Source organism: Pteropus alecto, unplaced genomic scaffold, assembly GCF_000325575.1.
Source record: "Pteropus alecto unplaced genomic scaffold, ASM32557v1 scaffold125, whole genome shotgun sequence".
Taxonomy (NCBI): Eukaryota; Metazoa; Chordata; class Mammalia; order Chiroptera; family Pteropodidae; genus Pteropus; species Pteropus alecto.
Window position 1 is genome coordinate 1,063,707 of NW_006436888.1, and position 11,104 is coordinate 1,074,810.

The window sequence follows — 11,104 nt, forward strand, 5'->3', positions numbered from 1 at the left end:
CAGGAATGCAAACCTGTGGGGCTTGGCTTTAGTGCTCTGTTTTCAATAATTTTGAACAAGGGGCCCTACGTTTTCATTTTGCACCGGGTTCTGCAAATTATGTAGCCCATTCTGCCTCTGAATGTCAAAATAACTTTGTGGGGTGATTTGTGATTTGGAGACAGCAACATGTGCCCCACATCCTGTGGCCCAGCCTGCCGTAGCTGTGAAGCAAGGGAGCTGAGTCCCCGCACTCGACCCCTCGAGGTGGGCAGTCTGGCTGACAAGCCAGCGGCTATGACATCAATCCTTCCGGTTTCATTGTTAAGCTTCTACCCCTCACAAGCTGACAGACCCATATGCGGGTGAGCATATGCCCACATTCCTCACATCATCATAGCTTTGCACCTTGTCACTCAGCTCCCCCAGCCAGGTGTCAGATGGGTGCCTGCAAGTAATCATCGCCACTCACAGCTTCTCTGCACCTCTCCGTGTCGGAGACATCCCCGCACACTGCCTCAGGCTCAGGGCAGGGGATGGCATGGAGGACCGGAAAAAATAGGGGCTTGCTCAGGGTCACTCGGTCAGCAAGTGGAGAGCTGAGGTCAAACTCAAGACTCCTATCTCTGGTTAAAGCTCTCCGGGCACACCCTGCCACCCTGCCTACCTTTGTCCTGACTCGTCCCTTTGAGTAGCTTCTGCCCATAAAGGCAGACACAGCTGATATGTGGCTCTGCTGCTCCCAGAATATTCTCCCTCAGACCTTGGCACCCTGGACTCCGCTCTCTTACTAAGAGGGAGGCAGCGGAGGGAGGAGGAGGCACTGGGCACCGGACACCAGCCGTCACTTATCTGCCTGCCTGGCAACCTGCCCGTTTACCTTTACTTATGCCTTCCGTTTATTTACCCAGCAGTCTATCTTTCTGTCTGTCTTTTCATCTATCACCTGTCTTTCTTTGTGTGTCAGAGCTTCCCATGGCTTCGCTCTCTTGCTCACCTTCCAGCAGAATCCAAACGTGGCTGCAGCCTCCACAGGCTCTGTCCTTCTTCCCGCAATTGGTAAAACCCCACCTGTGTTCCTGAAACTGGCACAGGTCCCTGGGGGCTGGTCAGAGGAAGGTAGAGAGGCTAGGCTTCAGAGAATCCTGCAATCTCCTAGCGAAATTATTATTATCATTAATGATCACAGTGATTAGGCACCCACTCTGCACTCCTTTATTCACTCAGCAAATATTTCCTGAGCACCTAGCATGTGCCAAGCACTGCGATTAGGTCCTTATGTTAGGTCAAAGGCAGCCAAGGTCCCTGAGAAAATGAGTTTCCACTCTGGGCCAAACATATTACGCCATCTGTCTTTTATACATGAGAGCACCAGACTCTTCGAGGCTATGCCTTGCCCTGGGTCACGCAGCCAGTGAGGGGCACAGCTGCGTCATAGCCCAGCCGGATGCCTCTCAAGCTGGTCTGTCTTCTTTCCAGATCTGTAGCTGATGGACAGCTTTGCCCAGACCTGTAGCTGATGGACTGCAGAGCCTGGGAGGGTGACAGGGAGGCAGGGACGGGGCAGGGGTGCACGCCTCGGCTGCTGGCAGATGAGGTTCTGACTTTCAGAACCACGTACCCCATTTGCTATTAACCCCTCCACTCAGCCATGTAATTCTACAGCATCGTGTCACCCAAGCGACACCGTGTGATGGGCACCCGATTACCACAAACAGCATGCTCGGGAAGGAAGTGTTGTGCAGCCCCCCGCATCTCTCCCAGAGCCGGCATCAGACTGAGCCATGGGCCCAGGGAGGATGATCTCGGGGTGTCGGGGATGGCGGGGTACACAAAGCTCCACCCCAGAAAGAGCAACTTTTGCTGAGGTCCAGAGCAGAGGTCAGCAAACTTTCCGTAAAGAACCAGGTAGTGAGTAGTTTGGGCTTTGCGATTGTACATGGTTGCGATGGTTCCTCTCTGCCCCCGTGGCGGGAAAGCAGGCTGCAGATCACACGTAAAGGATGAGTGCGGCTGTGTCCCAATCATTCTTCACTTACAAAAACAGGCCTCTCGGGCTGTGGTTCGCTTACACCCAGTCTGGATTCGACACCAATAACAGCAGCAAAAATAATAATGAGAGCTAAGACTTACTGCATGCTTGCTATGTCTCAGGTCAGATCTCATAATAATCTTAGGAGGTTTAGAATAATATTCTCTCGGATTGACAGCTGAGGAAATTGAGGCACAGAAATGTTAAGTGACTCGTGTACCCAGGGTATCCCAGCCAGGAAGTGGCAGTGTACAGTCAGGACGTTTTACTGTACATCCGCCCATTCAGGAGCCCAGAAGCTACATGTCGTCTTTGACCCTTCTTCCTCTCAAGCCCCACATCTAACCTGTCAGCAAATTCCATCGGCTCTACTTTTAAAGTATCTTCACAGATCCGATGGCTACTCACCACCGCCCCACCACCCTACAACCGTCCTGGCCTGAGCCCCCCTCATCTCTCGCCTGGTTACTCTAACAGCCCTCTCCCTGGCTCCCTCGCAGTCTGTTCTCCAAGCAGCAGCTTGAGGCACCTTTACGAACAAGTTACCGCACTATATAATTTAGTTTTCCTATCGCTCACCTGCTCAACACCTTGCAAGGAGAATAAAAGCCAAGTCCTTCCCATGGCCGAATCTGCCTCCACCCCTCCCATCTCTCTAATCTCCTCTCCCACGCCTCTCCCCGTTCCCTCATTCCAGCCACAATGGCCTCCTTGCTGTTCCTGGAACACACCAGCACCCCTGCCCCAAGGCCTTTGCACTGGCTGCTCCCTCTGCCTGGCATGCTACTCCCCAGACACCCAGGAGGCTGACCCCCTCACCGCTTGCATGTCTGCGCTCAGATCGCACGCCCTAGGGAGGCCTCCCTCGCCGCCCCCTGTAATTCTGCAGTTTGCCCTCTTGCCCCTCCCTCCTGCTCCCTCTTACTCTGCCCTAATTTTCCCTTTTCCCATATCTCCTATTACCTTCCCACACAATATAAGTTAGTTATTTGTGACGTTTATTTAATTACCTGTCTTTCCACACTAGACTATAACTCCATAGGGCAAGGTATTGTTTGTTCTGTGGCTAAGGTGCCCCAGCCTCTTCGGCGGTGCCGGCCCATGTCGAATGGGTGCACGAATCCAGCCCAAGCCTTCCTTGTCCAATGCCTGCTATTTCCTCGGGCTCTGAGTGAAGATGGAAGAGCCGAAGGGGCCACGTGTCGAGGAAACCGCACTTTCGCTGGATGCCCTAAAGAATGTCTCCACTAAACTGGAGATGCCAGAACCTAAACAGAAGTTTTCACACTAGCTGGACCTAGATGAGCTCAAAATAAAACTATGTGGTTTGTGTCCTTTTATTTGAGGGTAGAAATCCAGCCAGCCTCCATGGGACTCCTTGTCCTGCTCCTGGAACAAGCAAACTGAGAAGTTCGCCCCCCAACACACACACACACACACACACACACCCTTGCATCAAAAGGAGGCCAAAGAAATCCAACTGGCATCTGAGTGTCAACAAAAAGAGATGCTCTCTGAGGATGTTGGACTAACGACGTGAGAAAAGTTGACAAAGCTCGGTTAGAGCCACGCTGGCCAGCTGTACCTGGTTACTAAGACCAGAGGGCATGACAAGAAGAAGTGTGTAATTCCCTAAACAGGCACCACTTTGTCGAAGGTTGACATAGATCCCAGCATTGGGCACATTTAAGATGGCAAGCTCACTCAGTTCTTATCCTGCTGGATATACATCTAGCCATTGCTTTCTGGCCCAAACCTTGTTAATGATCCACTGGGTTGCCTTGAACAAAGTGCCTCACCTTTTAGGATTTCAATGTCCTCAATTCTAAAGCACTCTTTAGAACCCCATGTAAGACAGTCTATGGTTCTGGGATTCCATATCTAATGGCTTCAGTTTCCACATCTGTAAAGTGGAGATAATAATTCCTTTATCCCAAGATTGTCAGAAGTAAGTGAGATGATGTGTGTCAAGTGTAGGCTGGAAGTGAGCAGCCATTATGATTACAAGGAGACAGCGAAGTTCGGTAGAGGATGAATGTGATGCTGAGGCTTAAAAGAAAGTGGCAATAACCTTGAGTCTCAACCTGGAGAGAGAATGTTATTGCACTTACCCTTACAGCTCTAAAAAGGCACAAATTCCACTTCAGGAGGTGTCGAGAAGTAGTTGGTTTGGAAAATGAAAGCGGCAACATGGTACAGTCACGTGGGGTATCTGTGATGCTTTGTACGGTGTCAACTTAGTTAAGCTGGAACTACATTTCTTAGCATTCCCTTCTCTGTAGTTCTGGGAATAAACCCCAAGAAGGTTGGATCAGAGTGCGGAGAAAGTATAGTGTCGGATCAGTCCAACTTCACTGACATGGATGCATTAGCAGAAATTCTGGATTGCTCAAGCATTGCTCAAGCGGCTGGGACCGGCTCTGACACTTTGCTTGGTCAGTTGACTAAAACCTAGATACAAAGGTGGCTTACACTAAATGAAGTCCTAATGCCAAACACTTTCCTGGTAGACTGTAGAGGAAGGTATCCAAAGGCTTAGGGCTACTGGAATGCTGAAGTGGGTTTATCATGCTCATCCACCCCCAACAGGTGCAGGCTGACGTGCAAGCTGCTCTGCCAGTGAGGCTGTGACCCAGGAGATCTGATGATGCTTAGAGGGTCTGCAACAGACAAAATGCTGTATGGAGACTTAGGTTGACCATATAGGTAAATCACTGCAGGGAGAAAAACTATGCCACCCTTTGAAAATAATTTTTCTTCTGAGCAATAGCTGCTGTATTGCTACTGAACATTATCATGACTGGAAGCTTGACCATGGGCCACCAAGTTACCATGTCTTCTGAGCTGCCCTTCATGAACTGAGTGTTGTCTGAGCTACCAAACCATAAATTTGGGCATTCACAGCAGCAATTTCTTTGTAAAATGGAAATGACATGTACGACATCGGCTCAAGCAGGTCAGGAAGATACGAGTAAGTCACCAGAGCAAATATTCCAAATGTCCTCTCCCCTACTCATGTCACCTCTGTGACCTCACATGGAATTCCCTGACAAGTTGACTGAGGAAGAAAAACGTGGTTCTGATTTATAGATAGTTCTGCATCATATACTGGCACTGCCCACAAGGGGGCAGCTGCAGGACCCCATCCCTACTCTTTGGGACAGTGATGAAGGAAAATCTTCCCAGTGGCAGGACTTTGAGCAGTGAGGGTGATTGTTTACCTAGCCCGGAAGGAGAACTGGCCACAGGTATGAATCGACATTGATTCATGGGCTGCGGCTAATGGTTTGGCTGAAAAGTAAGGCATTTGGAAGGATCATAATAGGAAAATTGGCAAAGTGAGGTCTTGAGTTGAAGTATATGGCTAGGACTTTCTGAATTGGCAGACTGGGAAAATATATGTGTCCTGTGTAAACACTTATCAAAGAGTGACCTCAGTAGAGGAGGATCTTAATAATTGGATGAACAAAAGGATGCATTTTGTGGATTGCAGTCAAACTCTTTTCCAAGACTTCCTTGTCATTACCCAATGGGCTCATGAACAAAATGGCCATAGTGGAGAGTATGAAGGTTATACATGAATTCCACAAATTGGACTTTTCACTCATTAAGACTGATCTGGCTACAGTCACTGCTAAGTACCCAAATACCAACCGCAGAGTCCAACAGTGAGCCCCCAATATGTCACCATGACTTGCTCTCATTCACGCAGCCAGACCCTTACCCTGAACGTGGATTTGCCTTCCTCGCCCACAGTACTTCTGCCAAAACCACCATCTGTGGACTTACGGAATGCCTTATTCACCATCATAGCATTCCACACAGCTTTGCTTCTGACCAGTAAAGTGTGGCAATGGGCCCATGTTCTGTTAGTTCACTGGTCTCATCATAATCTCCATCATCCAGAAGCAGCTGGTCTGATAATATGGTGGAATGGCCTCTTAACGGCTCAGTTATGGCACCAGCCTTGTGACAACACCTTGCAGAGTTAGGGCAGTATCCTCCAGGAAGCAGTCCATGCTCTAAAATCAGCAACCAATATACGATGCTATTCATCCCATAGTTGAGATTCTCAGGTCTGGGGATCAGGTATGGAAATGGGAATGGCTTCTCTTGCTACTATCCTACATAATCTACTAGCAAAAATTTTGCTTTGTGACCCTGTGACTTTAGGTTCTGTTGGGCCTAGAGATCTTAGTTCTCAAAGGAGGAAAGAATGTTCCACCAGAAGACATAATAATGGTCCCATTTAAGAAAAGTTAAGATTGCTATCTGGCTACCTTGATCTCTCCATGCCAATGAACTGATGGGCATAGAAATGGGTCTCCATACTGGCCAGAGTAATTGATCCTGAATTTCAAAGGGAAACTGGGTTACTGCTATACAGTAGGATAAACAGGAAGATGCCCTGAATTCAAGAGATCCCCTGAGGCATCTCTTAGTAGTCTCATGTCCTACAATAAAAGTCAATAAAAAATATGACCACCTATTATAGGCAAGCCGGCTAATGACCCAGACCTTAAAGAATGAAGCTTGAGTCACCCAGTCAGGCAAGGGACTGTATGATAGGCCAAGGTCCTTGCTAAGGGCAAATGGAAAACAAAATGGGTAGCAGGAGAAGAAAATTATTAATATCAGCTACAATCTCATTTACAACCAGTTGAAGAAATGAGGATAATAGATCTGAGTAGTTCATCTTTGTTTTCTATGAAAATATTTATAGATATGTTAATCAATTCCTTTAGCCCCCTCTCTCATTCCCCTACCATCTAGCATAAAATTTGTTAACAGCAGCTAATTTATCATCCAGTATTTAAGTGATAGGATATCTGAGTTAGACTCAGCTAAAAGTTTGAAATCACTCATGGATTGACAAAGGGACTTGTAGTCTCTTTTGGGAAGAATGTTCGTGTGTTTTCAGTTGTACCAGAGGATATAGCTGCATATGTTAGGAGAAAGTGTGATTTTTCTATAATTTTAATTTGGAAGTTAAATATGGTTAAAAGAAGTGTATATGCGTGCCAAGTTGACATGAGTCGTCTATGGTGATTTTATACTGGGTCAGCTTAACTAAGCTGGGATACATTTCCCAGAATTCCTCTCCCTTCCTGGTTCAGAGTTTGGTTGGCAGTAGAGAAGTTTGCTCGGAATTTGGAAGGCGGAAATAAAGTGATGCAGCAGCTATGTTTGCATTCAGAAGGTCAGTGTAGGATCAGGGACAGTTGTAGCTCTTGCACACAGCTCACTGTGTCAGGGTAAGGCAGCACTTGGGCCCACAGCAACCCCAACTCCTGCCCCATCTCCTCCTCCAACATGTGCAGATCTCATACTGGGTGGTGTGCAGCTCCAGGGTGAAGCATGCCAGGTCGGATGCTTGTAGATGGTGAGAGACACACATGAGCACCAGTTCATCACTGTGGGTTCTGGCTTGTTCTTGTGGGAGTCATTGTTTTCCACACTACATAGCCATCTTTCTTTCCTAGCTGCCTGCCCGGCTGACTGCAGGATTAGCACCAGATGCAAAGGCAACAACCTTTTACAGATAGTTTAACCATTCCCCACAGTTTCATAAGGTCAAATTCCTACAACAAATCCTTGGTTCTCTAGCACTCCTATTCATTCTGCTTTCTTGATGAAATCCTAACTGAAACCAAGTCTTAGGTTCCCTAGAAGAAAAGCCTGAGATAGGAATCCCCATGTAAGTGATTTATTAAAGTAGAGCTCTCAGGAGACTCCTGGGAGTGAGTGAAGTAGGATGGGGAAAGGGGAAAAAGCTAAATAAAGATGCGGGTTTAGCTGGAGTGTAGCCTCAGCCTAACCCCACGAGGAGCTCTGGAGCAAGAAAGACACCACAGAGTTCTCCCATCTTGAGAGAAGGTGGTGAGTATTGAGTATCCATCATAAATCAGTTATTTCCTAGGGGCACCCCTGGAGGAGAGTGTAATCTTCCAAGCATTTCCTGATAAAATGGCTCGTGGAGGCCAAGTGAAATTCTCAGGAGTAGGAGGTAGCTGTGAGCTATTATTAGCAGTCGACACTCACAGCAGCTGGGGATGGGGGTGCTGGTCTGGTAGAGGATCCTGGCAGGGCACCAACAGCATCTACTACACATGGGTTGTCATATTAGAAGACCTGGATTCAAATCCCGACTTCACTACTTAACAGTGTGTGATCTTGGGCAAGTTTCCTAAACTTCACTTTTCTCATCTGTAAGATGGAAGTAGTCACAGTGTGTGACATATGTAAAGGTACTTAGAACAGTGCTGGGCACATCACAAGCATTCAGTGAATGTTACTATTATTTAAACGTTGAATCTAAAAAGCAAAACAATCAAACAAAAAATAGAAACAGACTCACAGACACAGAGACCAAACTGATGGTTGCCAGAGGGGATGAGGGTGGAAAGATGGGTGAAAAGGGGAAAAGGAATTAAGAGGTTCAAACTCGAAGTTATAAAATAAATAAGTCATGGGAATGTAATGTGCAGCATAGGGAGTATAGTTGATAATATCGCAATAACTTTGTACATTGACAGAGGTTAATAGGCTTGTAGTGATCGCATCATAAGGTACATAAATGTCAAATCACTATGCTGTATACCTGAAACTAATACAACATTGTATGTCAACTATACTTTAATTAAAACATTAAAAATAAGTGTAATAATAATAATAGCTTAAAGAGTAGGAGTTAGAAAAGCCTGGGTTCTCATCCTAGATCTGCAACCTACTGGTTTCAGTTTCCTCAAATGTAAAATGAGAATAACTGGGTAATAATAAACACTATGTTCCTACCATAAAGGAATATCAGGGTCTTTGATAGGCAGAATAATGTCCTCCCCCCGCCCCCGCCCCCCAAAGATGTCCACATCCTAATCCTTGGAACCTGTGACTATGTCACCCTACATGGTAAAAGGGACTTTGCAGATCTTAAGATGGGGAGATTATCCTGGATTACCCAGGTGGCCCAATGTAATCACAAGGGGAGCAGAAAATCAGAGTCAGCAGTAGGAGATTCGATGTTAAAAAGAAGAGGCCAGAGCGATAAGAGGAAGGGGTCATGAGACGAGGAAGGCGGGCGGCTTCTAGAAGCTAAAAAAGGCAAAGAAACATATTTTCCTTCAGAGCCTCCAGAAGGAAGCAGCCCTGTTGACACCTTGACTTTAGCCCAGCGGAACTGTTTTCGTACCTCTTATCTCCAGAACGGTAGGAGAATGAACATATGTCGTTTTCAGCCACTAAGTCTGTGGCTGTTTATCGCAGCAGCAATAAGAAACTAATGCAGGGTCAAAGAGATAACGTGTCTGAGTGTTGTGATCACCGGGATCCATTCATCAGGATAGCCATGGCCCTGGAGTCCCAGGATTGGGTCGTAAGAACTAAAAACACAAGCAGGATCTCAGGAGATTTTATTGGCATGTGCCGAATCATGGGAGTTAGGTAATGCCCAAACCAAGACTGAATCAGAAAGAGAGACTTTCAGAAAGGTTGCATAAGCTCCAAAATTACAGAAACTTGCAAAGCTCTCTCCCACCATTTCTAACTCCTCTCAACATACCACTGAAACCACCCACACCCATATGATGGATTTAGGGAGCTGGAAGGAGAAGTCACATCAACCTTTCTTCTGAGACATCTTCCCTCAGTGCTGAATATTTCAAACAGTCTTTACCAGATTCCTCCATGCACTGGGTCAAACAACGGTGGTCCTAGCTCTAGAGAAATATACTAGAAGTGACAAAGAGGACAGGGCTTGCTTCTAGAAGGCCTCAGATTCTTTCTTATAGAAGGCTGTGACCAGGCACTTCATTTGGTGGCATTTTGATTAACAGAGGGAATGAAGCTTCATTAGCTATATGACAACAAGGACAAAAAAGAGCCACTATGAGAGTGTCTGGTTCACCAAAGCCTTCTAGTTTAAGATGTTGCCTCACAAGGACTGGGGAGTTCAGAAATTCTGAAAGCTATCTGTTTGCTCAAGGATCACTGCTAATTTGACTTGAATGTTAGACCTCTGTATGATTAAGAACAATATAATTCAACAGGAATGCTACACTTTCTTTGATCTGGTGCCTAGTCTATGTATTGGTCAGACTTCCACTATGCTAATGCTGCATAATAAACATCCCAAATTCTCAGTGACTCACAATACCAAACATATGTTTCATACTCAGAGGTCTATAGGTCAGCTACAGTTCAGCTGATTTTGGTTGGGTTAAATTGGGCCAGACTGAACTTCAAGCTTTAGTAGAGACCAGGTCTATTCTACGTGTCTTTATTCAAGAACCTCAGGTTGAGGCTCTCTCGTGGAGAACAGAAGCTCAAGAGTACTAGCAGGAACTTGCCATGGCTCTAAATATCTTGCCTTGGAACTAGCATAATTATTTCCTCCCAGATTCTATGGGCCAAAGCAAATCACATGGCTGAGTCTAAAGTCAATGGGAAAGCATATTCCTTCCACAGGGAAGCCATGGTAAGGACAAGAAGGAAAGAAAATTGAGGAAAAAATAATGCAATCTAACATAGTACAGAAAGAGTCTCTAATATGTTCAAGGTATCACCCATCCTTCTGCCCATTTTTCAAGACCAACTCTTCTAGAAATAAAAGCTTGCTAGTACCCTTCTCCCTTAGCCGTACGGTGCCCCACTACATTTATATAAGAAAGAGTTTGCTGGTGATGTAGACACAGTCTTTGGATAGAAGAGAATCCAACAAGAGACTTCAGTGAAAGAGTCCTAATACTACCTGACCCTAACAATTGATCTACAGATGGAGAAACTGAGACTCAGACATGCAAAAATCTTCCAACGTCACAGAGACATTCAACCCAAGGGCTGTAGAGTCAGCTTGCCCAGGTTCTATTTCTGGCTCTGCCAGTTATTAAGATATAATCTTAGGTAGATTACTATAATCTTTCTGCATCTGTTTCCTCAATATAATTGGGGAAAATAATAGTTTTTGCCTTATAGAGTTGTTATGAGGATTGAACATTAAAGCACTTAGAGGAGTAACTGGCAGGTACCCAACAATCAGTAGCTACTATAATTATAATAATTCCACAAATAGTTATTATTACAAAATTCCCCAAATAT